Source organism: Nomascus leucogenys, chromosome 6, assembly GCF_006542625.1.
Source record: "Nomascus leucogenys isolate Asia chromosome 6, Asia_NLE_v1, whole genome shotgun sequence".
NCBI lineage: Eukaryota > Metazoa > Chordata > Mammalia > Primates > Hylobatidae > Nomascus > Nomascus leucogenys.
The window spans coordinates 53,052,137-53,063,128 of NC_044386.1; positions in this window are offsets into that span (position 1 = coordinate 53,052,137).

The following is a 10,992-nucleotide window of genomic DNA, read 5'->3' on the forward strand; positions in this document are numbered from 1 at the left end:
TTACAGTCCAGAGAAAGACTATTGTTATTTCATTTTAAAGCATCATTGAGTTTTAGGAAGTGAAATAAAAACAGGCCGGACGTGGTGGCTCATGCCTGTAATCCCAGCATTTTGGGAGGCCAAGAGGGGCAGATCACTTGAGGTCAGGTGTTTGAGACCAGCGTGGCCAACATGGTGAAACGCCGTCTCTACTAAAGATACAAAAATTAGCCAGGTATGGTGGTGCATGCCTGCAATCCCAGCTACTTGGGAGACTGAGGCAGGAGAAACACTTGAATCGAGGTGGAGGTTGCAGTGAGCCAGCCTGGATCACACAATTGCCCTCCAGCCTGGGCGACAGAGCAAAACTCCATCTCAAAAAAAAAAAGAAAAAGAATAAGAATTATCTTTTATAAGCAGATGGCTTAAGTGCCAGGGTACACAGGAGAATCATCAAAAGAGCTAGAGTAAATGCACATATCCAAGCCCCATCACCAACTGACTAATGCAGAATCTCCAGGGTGATTCTGTTGCCCAACCGTGGTTAAAGACCACTGCTTTAGGGGATTTATTTCTAGAGAATCTGTGGGGGTCAAGACATTCTGAAAAGAATAATGTCACATATAACCAATATTACCAGCTTTACCAAGTATACTATACTGTGGACCGTTTTAATAAAGGCTCCATTACCTTAAATATAGGGGCAGAGCCAGGGTCTGTGTTCTTAGCAATGCTTCTGTGGTACAATTGTATTAAGAGTAATTGCATGGCTGGCCCGAAGGTAGTGAGTTATCTCAACCGATTGTTCACAGTCAGGAGTTTGATATGAAACTCCTTGTTCTACTTTCTCCCCTTCTCACTACTATGCTTGACTAGTCTTTAAAAAAATTTTTTTTAAAAAGAATAACTGCAGACCAGGCAGCATTCAGAATATTTGCTTATTTCTTAGTTTTGCTGAGACTATTAAATAAGTCCCTAATGAGGCCCCAATAGTTAAACAGGACTGCAAGTCTGAAACACTGTAGAATGTAAAGTGAAATTTTAATGTTAATTTTAGTGTAAGAAATATATTTGCTGGTTTTAATTGTTCAAGATTAGATAAGGGGAAAAGAGTAGGGGGAGGGGAATCATATGGACTAAACTGGAAAGCTCTTTGAAAACTAAGTCAGCTCTAAGCTCCCACTGTCTCCTCTGGCTTATATGATCTCTTCATATTGTGTCTTCCTCTCTCATCTTTGGAGGGCATCCAATTGGACTGGAAAAGTAAACATAATGCAGACCATCTTTATACCTGGTTCAGACATTAATTGTTTGGCTCCGTTTGGCTAGAGTAGCAGAACCGGTTTCACTCCAGCAAACGGACTACTTTCATAGTAGTGGTAAAGCAGTGTAACAGGCAAACATTGAGATTTTGTAAGCTGCCCAGTGTATTTCGATTGTTAAATATGTTTGGTGATGAAAACCCTGGAAACTTCTATTGACCAATCAGTCTGCCCAAGGAATCTTTTCAGTTGATCTTCAGTAATATTCATTAGCCTTTCAGCCTGATCTTTGGCTCATAAATTTCAAGGTATGATGATGGAAGCTCAAGCAATGTTCCTATCTGTAATTATATTAAACCAAACAAGGTAAATATGGACTCAATGTCAGAAACAAGTAACGTCTGGAAACCTACATTATAAGTAAGGGGCACTAAGTTGTAATTATTGCATCAGAGATTTGGGAACTAGGAACATTTTAACCCATTTTGTGAAAGCTCAGGAATGAAGATAGTCTTCCTTCGAAATACTTAGACATGTCTTAGTTACCTTGGGCTGCCATAACTAAATACCATAGACTAAGTTAAACAACAGAAATTAATTTTCACACAGTTCTGGAGGCTCCAAGGTCAGGGTGCCATCATCATGGTGTTCTGCTAAGGGCTCTCTTGTGGCTTGCAGAAGGCCACTTTCTCTCTGTGTACTCATATGGTCTTTCCTTGGATTAAGACCCCACCCTTATGACTTAATTTAAACTTGATTACCTCCCCAAGGCCCCATCTCAAATACCATCACACCAGCGGTTAGGACTTTAACATTAAATTTGGGAGGGTGGGCACATTCAGTCCATAACAGGAATCAAGATATTTTTCCTGTAAAATGCTCTCGCAAAATTAATGTGTATCCTTGATCACATGCCTTCGTCATTTCTTAATGTAACACACATTTCTTTGCAGTATTTTCATTTGGGAATACATTTCAGATCACCAAACATATTTCTGTATCATGGGGCTTCTTTAAAGGGCTTGAAAACTTTTCAGGAGAGCAACAAATACCCCTCTCCCCCATATTTTTGACTCAGGAGAGGTGAGGAGGGTAGCAGGGGAAAGCTAGGATCCTTAGTCAGATTTCTCGGCCATATTCTTTCTTTCTGCTGTTTCCTGTCTTTTCTTGTTGTTTAGAGACCTTCTCTTCTTTATAATCTTCGATCTCACCCTCCCATATTCTGAGCAATAAAGGGTAAGTAAAGAAAAAACCCTGGATTACCAAGAAGGGCATTTCAAAAGTATTATCCTGACTGGGTGTGGTGGCTCATGCCTGTAATTCCAACATTTTGGGAGGTCAAGGCGAGAGAATTGCTTGAGCTTGGGAGTTCGAGACCAGCCTGGGCAACACAGTGAGACCTTGTCTCCACACACAAAAAAAACTAACAAATTAGCTGGACGTGATGGCACGCGCTTGTAGCCTCAGCTACTTTGGAGGCTGAAGTGGACGGATTGCTTGAACTTGGCAAGTCGAGACTGCCGTGAGCAGTGATCGCACCACCTGCACTCCAGCCTGGGCCGCAGAGTGAGACTCTGCCTCAAAAACAAAAGTATTATCCCTTTTACTTTTAATCAATACGTTAATGCAAATTATTCATGAAATGCTACATGAAATGTGGCCAAGACAATCTGATGAGTTGGCAAATTCTTTTGGAATAACGATGTGATTGCCTCCATACATTCATTGTATTCACGTATTGCTAATGAAAGTTTTACACTGACAAAAGTTTGGGACATACTCTTTGGTAATAATGGCTTAAATAGTTAAAGTAGTGTCTGTATTGCAGGACTTCTCAGAGTCTTTAATGACCATTGTGAATTTCCAAGCTGGGGCTATGTGCTCTGTAAGCATTTCCCGAACACATTTGGCCATAGAACCATTTTTTGTAAAGGATGTGTTAGTAGTCTTTTGCTGGTAAGTAATAGAAACTAACCTGAGCTAACCTTATCAACAAATAATGTTTATTTGGAAGAACAATGGGTGTATTGTTCAATCTGTTGAATTGAACTACCAAGCCCCAGGAAGAACAGGAAGCTATTGGAAACCTTGCGATTAAATGTTGTAACATTTCACCTTGATCTTTGTTTCCAGTCAAATTTGACATCCAGTTTTACTTTTTCTTTCCATTTTTGCTTTTGATCTACATTATGATCCTTTCAGTTATTACAAACCTTCATTAAAGCATGTTGCATACAAAGTTAGTGGCATTTTAGGCTAAGAAGGGATAAAGCAGAGAATGGGAGTATTCTCTCCAAGGATCACACCTCCTCTGATTTTAACCTGATGATGACGACATTGTGTTAAAGGAAATCTTAGAATCCCCCCAGTAATCAACAGAAGTGATCAGAGGCCCCATCTGAGTCGGGGTTTGGAGACTTACAGGGACTAAACAGGAGTGGTTCTGAGAAGAAACTAGGCAACAATGTAGAATTAGACCTTGAAACAAATTGACTCTCAAATAAGCTGGAGGAAAGTGACTCATGAGATAGGAGAGGCATTCCCTTGGCATACACAGTGACTCCCTATAGCTCTGTGAGTTGAACATCCCTAATCTGAAAATCCAAAATGCTCCAAAATCTTAAACTTTTTGAGCACCAAATGACACCACAAGTGGAAAATTCCTCACCTGACCTCATGCAATTGGTTGCAATCAAGACTTAGACACAAAACACACTGTTTATTCACCATTCCCAAGGGGTTACAGTGCACAGTAACTTTTCAATCAAAACACAGAATTGTAGGTGGAAACTGAGAGCCTGTCATTGTTTGTGATTGCTGTTGTTTAATGGATGATACAGGTGTTCTGGTGGTGCTATTGTGTCACTTAGTTACCCTGAACACATTTTTTCACCATATTAGTGGTATGTCTATTTTTTACTAAGTACTTATATGTGAATAAGTATAAGAAAATGATTGCTTATTGGTTGCATATCAATTCAAAGTCAGGAATGATGGTGATGCCAAACAACAGGTGACTGTCCATATGGGTGGCTGAGATAGTGATACCTTTGCTTTCTGATGGTTCAATGTACATCAACTTCATATATGCACAAACCTTGCTTTATACACAAAATTATTTAATATACTGTATAAAATTACCTTCGGGCTATGTGTATAAGATGTATATGAAACATAGATGAGGAGTTTTACCTTTAGACATGAGTCTCATCCCCAACATAACTCATTATGTATATGCAAATATTCCAGAATCTGAAAAAATTCAAAATCTGAAACACTTTTGGTCTCAAGCATTTCAGTTAAGGGATACTTAACCTGTAAATTCTCCCTGGAGTAGAAGAGGTAGACTTTACTTGGCAGGGAGGGAATAGGGAAGTGGGGTTGGTTTCTTGGTGTAAAAAGGTCTGGAGGTGAATAGAAAGGCTTTCTCTGGGCCGGGTGTGGTAGCTCATGAGACCATCCTGGCTAACACAGTGAAACCCTATCTCTACCAAAACTACAAAAAATTAGCTGGGCGTGGTGGCGGGCGCCTGTAGTCCCAGCTGCTGGGGAGGCTGAGGCAGGAGAATGGCGTGAACCCGGGAGGTGGAGCTTGCAACGAGCCCAGATCACGCCACTGCACTCCACACTCCAGCCTGGGCGACAGAGCGAGACTCCGTCTCAAAAAAAAAAAAAAAAAAAAAAAAGTCTTTCTCTGAGGTGAGAGAAGAGTGAATGATTTTAAGCTTCAGTATTTGCACCCTTCAGGGTGTGGGTATCAATAGGAACATAACTGTTTGTAGGTATTGTGAGTAAATTGTTGTGATTGATATGAAAGATTACTTTTGGGGACTAAAGGAGTTCATAGACTAGAGGAATAGAGTAGGGTGAGATTGTGCAGGCCTTAAAAATTGAGCCGAGAAGTTTATATTTAATGCTATAGGTCAAATAGTTGTAAAGCAATGGAACCCATTCTTTCAGCCTAATTTTATTCTGAAGTACACAGTGTAGAACAGTTAGAGCAGAACTTTTGCTATTAAAATAGATGCATGGTGAGCCTCCCATCTTCCCCCCTTGGCAGGCCCAAAGAGGACACCACAGATCTTCTGATGCTCAGACGTGCTTAGTTTGAAAAATTGCCATTTGTAGGCTTTTGGACAGGGGAGTAGAATGAGTAGAGTAATATTTGAGAAGAGTTTAGTGGAATGAGATTTTCTAAGATGACCTGGAGACTAAGAAGCTGGAGGCTTGGGAGACTGGAAATTTTCTATTGTGCTAATCCAAGCTTGAGGTGATGAAGACTACACAGTCCAAATTTCCTATTGCTGCTGTAACAAATTACCACAGCCTTGATGGCTTAAACAATACAAACTTCTTACCTTGCAGTTCTTTAGGTCAGAAGTCCAACATGGGTATCACTGGACTAAAATTAAGATGTTGAGAAGGCTGCCCTCCCTTCTAGAGGCTCTGAGGGAGAATCCATTTTCTTGCTTTTCCCAGCTGCTGGGCTGCCTGCATTCCATGCTTTGTGACCTCCTTCTTCCATCTTCCTCGCCAACGCAGCAGGTTGCATTCTTCTCATGCTGCCACTGCCACCTCTCTGGTTCTGTGTCCACAGCTGAGAAAGTTTCTTCTGTTTCAAGACTCATGTGATTAGAGTGGCACCACCCAGATTATCCAAGATAATCTCCCAATCTCAAGGTTGGTGACCTTAATCACATCTGCAAAGTCACCTTTGCCATGTAAGGTAATAATATTCATAGTTCTGGGGATCTGAGTGTGGACATCTTTGAAGGCCATTTTTCTGTCTACCACAAGACTTAAAACAGATATTTTAAACAATAAATAGGACTTCCCTTTTAGCGGAATTGATGGCTCAGTAAGTCAATTTGATATGGAAATAGGGTAGAATAGGTGGAAGAAGATATTGAGATGAATTATTGGTGATTTGGGTAATTTTACCCCTTTTTAATCATTGTAAGACTTGTGAAGGTCTCTGTATGCCTGCTTGCTGCCTTTAGAGAAACAGCCCTGTAGTCATGAAAGCAGTAATCTGAGTGTCTTGGGAGAGCTTTCAGATCTGGTATCAATAAGCCTTTCAAACGCAGGCCTGATCTGTTTCTGAGTGTCCCCAGGGATGGACTTACTTTCCCACCTTCCCCAAGAACACTAGTGCCTCTCTTGTTGGCTCCCAGTTGCTAGGGTGGCAGAGAGGGCATTTTCCTCCCTCTTCTCTCCTTCCCCTTTACAAACCCCATCTCAATCAGTCTGATTTCCCGGATGGAACAAATGGGGCCAGGGAACAAGATATGATGAATGATTGCCAAAGTGCAGTAGAAGATGGCTTTGGGATTGCACTGGAATTGGTAAATGGAGATCCTGGTGTCCACTGGGTAGGTGATTTGGGTGCTGGTGAAGGTTGTGGCAATCATTCTGAGCAGAATGTGCCTGTGAGAGCCTTTCTCTACTATTGGGGGTAATTCCAGGAGAAAGGATGCCTAGTTAAGACACTACCTTATATGATTTTGATCTCTTTATTTCTCAGTCTCATTGGTTGCACCTGATTTCCTCCATGACATTATACAACGATTGTATAATTTTTTCTACTGGTAGCACATGATTTCTCCAAATTAAAAAAAAAGAAATAAAAAGGTTATACTTTTCATCTGTGCCTGTGTAAACAAACCCAGTAATTACTATAACTCAAATTGCTGCTGAAACTCTCCATATTTTAATGTGCACACTGTTGCACTTGTTACTAAACGTCTGCATATATACTGGGAAGCTAACCCTGAATTAGGAAACTGAAAAACTGATTAAAATAAAATTGGGCCAAGTCCATGATTTTTATATTCATAAGATTCAAATTTTCTGTGAGGAAATGTGCAATATGAATTGAATTATCTTCCAGAGTAATAACAACAACAACAAAAAGGAAACTTAAGCAACGGCAAAATATGGGTATCTGTGCAGGGAGATGTATGAATTCCGCTTGTGGTTTCGGGTGATTATGATTCCGTATTCTGCCCCGGTGAAACAACCTTTACTTACTAGACTGCACAAACTCAATTCTCTTTAGTCCAAAGTGGGTATTATCCAGTTCTCCTATAGAAATGTTTTCTCAAATTTTAGAATTTTACCAAAATAATTTTTCCACTGAACTTTGAAGACAGCATTATTAATCTTCATAAGTGTTTTAATCACTTTCTTTCCTGATTGCCTTTAGGACAAAAGAACAGTTGTAAATGTTCAAAAAAAAAAAAAGTCAGGAAGGTGAGAGTTCATTATTTCTGTGCCTATAGGCATAGGCTAGGTGAAACTGAGTATTAAGGAAATCCTGTAGAAAATTCAAGCCTCTGCATTTTCTTTTAGTAAATTGTAATAATTGGACTATCCCTAACACACCTTTCTTTGTTCCCTCCAGGCCCACCCACTCTCTGTCCCTTTACACCTTGTTCTCTGTCCAGGTGATGCTGACCTGTATGGGCATCACCAACAAGCTCCTTTGTCTTCTAGCTTCCATTTGGGTTAGGGCAATGGAGAGCCCCAGCAGGAGACCAGAGGGAGAAGGTAAGGTCAGGTGGGCGTTATACCTCTACTGAACACCACTGCTCTTGTCAAGTTGCCCTGTCTTCAAAGCTCTAGAAATGATGTTCTCCCCTTTTCTCTTCGGACCTTGCGAAGGGAAGAGCATCGCATTATTCCCAGCTTGTAGGTACTGGACTCTCCCTTGTGGTTTCAGGTTTCCATCTCTTGCCCACATCTTTATGAATAGTCCCTTCAGTAAACCCTCCTCAAGTTATCCTAATTTGACTGTGTTCTCTTTTTCCTACTGTGACCCACACAAAGACAGAATCCGGTTCATCCAGCCCTACTAATTCTGTATCTAAACAAATCTAAATTATTCTCACATTCTGAGGCCACCATCATCTCTTACCGGGACTGGTTTTTTGTTTTGTTTTGTTTTTGTTTTTGTTTTTATTTTGAGACAGTTCTGTCACCAGGCTGGAGTGCAGTGGTGCAATCTTGGCTTACTGCAACCTCCGCCTCCCAGGTTCAAGCCATTCTCTTGCTTCAGCCTCCCGAGTAGCTGGGACTACAGGCACGCAACACCACACCTGGCTAATTTTTGTATTTTTAGTAGAGACGAGGTTTCACCATGTAGTGCAGGATGGTTTCTATCTCCTGTCCTCGTGATCTGCCCGCCTCGGCCTCCCAAAGTGCTGGGATTACAGGCGTGAGCCACCACACCTGGCTACCGGGACTATTAACTAACTTCCCTGCTTTCACCCTTTATGGCTTAAAATCTTCTAAAGGTTTCCCATCACACATATAATAAATCCCCAATTCCCTGTCATGGCCCAAGGCCCTGCATGATCAGACTGTTATTGTTCAACTTTCTCTTGAGTCACACTCATTTCCTAGGTTCCAGAACATCTCAAGTCCTCTCTTGCCTGGGGGCTTTTGCCCATGGTGCTCATTCTGCCTGGTCTGTTCTGCTCTCTATTCTTCACATGGGTAGCACCATCAAAGACAAAAACCGAATAAGTAAGGAGATTGATTTTATTTTGGCTATTGCAATAGGGAAAACACCCCAGATTTGAAGATTAGAGTATGTATTTATTTTCTATTACTGCTGTAAAAAATCATCGCAAAATTGTGACTTAAAACAATAGAAATTGATTCTCTTACAGTTCTGGAGGATAGAGTTTCAAAATGAGTCTTCTGTGCTTAAAAATCAAGGTGTCTCTGGTGCCATATTGCCTCTGGAGAGATGCAGATTCTCTAAGGGAGAATCTGTTTTCTTGCTTTTTCCCATGTCTAGAGCTGCATTCCTTGGCACATGGCCCCTTAATCTTCAAAACCGGCAGTGTAGCATCTTTTATCTGACCCTGCTTCTCTCTGCTTCCATCACATGATTTTCTGCTTATAGTCGAATGTCCCTCAGCTTCCCCCTTACAAAGATACTTGTGCTTATGCACGTGGTGCTTAATACCTAGGTGATGGGTGGATCGGTGCAGTAAACCACCATGGCAAGTGTTTACTTATGTAACAAACCTGCACATCCTGTACATGTATCCCAGAATTTAAAATAAAATAAAATAAAGTAAAGTAAAATAAAATTTAAATTAAAAAAAAACCTGTGCTTATATTTAGGACCTAGCCAGATAATCCAGGATGATTGCCTCATCTCAAGATTCTTAATCACATTTGCAAAAGCCCTTTTTCCATATAAGGTAAAATTCACAGATTTCAGGGATTAGGACCTGGATATCTTTAGGGGCCATTATTCAGCTTACTACGGTGTATCTAGAAGGATAGTTTTGTTTTAGATTTTTTTTTTGTCTGTTTGTTTTTTTGAGACAGAGTCTTGCTCTGCCGCCCAGGCTGGAGTGCAGTGGTGTGATCTCAGCTCACTGTAACCTCCGCCTCCTGGGTTCAAGCAATTCTCCTGCCTCAGCCCCCTGAGTAGCTAGGATTATAGGCACCTGCCACCATACCCAGCTGATTTTTTTGTATTTTTAGTAGAGGCTGGTTTCACCATGTTGGCCAGGATGGTCTCAAACTCGTGACCTCAAGTGATCTGCCCACCTTGGCCTCCCAAAGTGCTGGGATTACAGGTGTGAGCCCCCACACCTGGCCTTGTCTTAGATTTTTATAGGGAAGAGTAGACAAGTTATAGGTGGAGTACATTTAAAGTTGGGATTGTTTATTTCTGTGTCTAGTTAGTTTCATGAGGACAAACCTAATCTCAGCTAATTATCCATGAGACAAAGAGTAAAGTTAGAAGGTGTCTGTCTGATCTTATTTGCAGGCTCAGTTTAAAGGGGAAAAGTCTGGGTTTGACCTTTTCACAGGTAAACAAAGGAATCATCTACAGTCTTGTGGGAGTCATGAGAAAGAGTTGGCAGTGTCTTGTCTAAGTCATATAGGGAATGGTGGTTCATTTCAGTTAGCCATTTCTAGAACACAGAAAGTTGGGGAGACTTCTTAACGATTGCTGTGTTCCAGGAGCACAGGGCTCCGGTAAAGTTCAACATTGTCAGCACCTTCTGATCCTCATGTGTTTTTCATAGACACCCTCACTGAGTACCCTAATAAAGTACTACTATTTCCATTATTCTCTGTCATACTGATACAGAACAGCTGGGCTCCTGGCTAAACGCGCCCCGCCCCCCCACCCTTAAGCCTGGAACCACTGCCCTAAGTGAAAATAGCTGACCCTGTTTTTCCGCCCAAATGTTACTTTTTTGGCCTGCCACGCCCCTATCCTGTTGACATAAAAAGACTTCAACTGCCAGTGCAACACAAGCAGCGGAGCGGTGGGGATACAAGCTGCTGAGCATCAAGACTACGGATAGATGTGGCTAACTTCAGTCAGTGTGGCTTCACGGAAAGATCACCTTCTTCCCACACCCATCCCCTTTCCAATTCCTTATCCTGCTGAGAGGTACTTATATTGCCTAGTAAAATCCTCCGCATACACCAACCACCCTTCTATTCGTTCTTGTGGCCTGATTCTTCCTGGATGCCCGTGTGCGTGCGGAGAGGGCAGGGGCTTGGATGCTGCTACAGGGCCTGCACAGAGCGTGCTTCTGCCAGAGAGGAGTAATGGGCCAGTTCCAGCGTTCGTCTTCGGTTGCTGCACTCACTTGCTCGCAGTCACTCTCTTGGGAGGAGTGGCCGACAGTGGGCTGAGTGAAAGGAGCCTCTCCAGTTCCCGCCCACAAAGGGCGTCAAGGTCAACAGTTATCCTGTCTCAATACCTTCT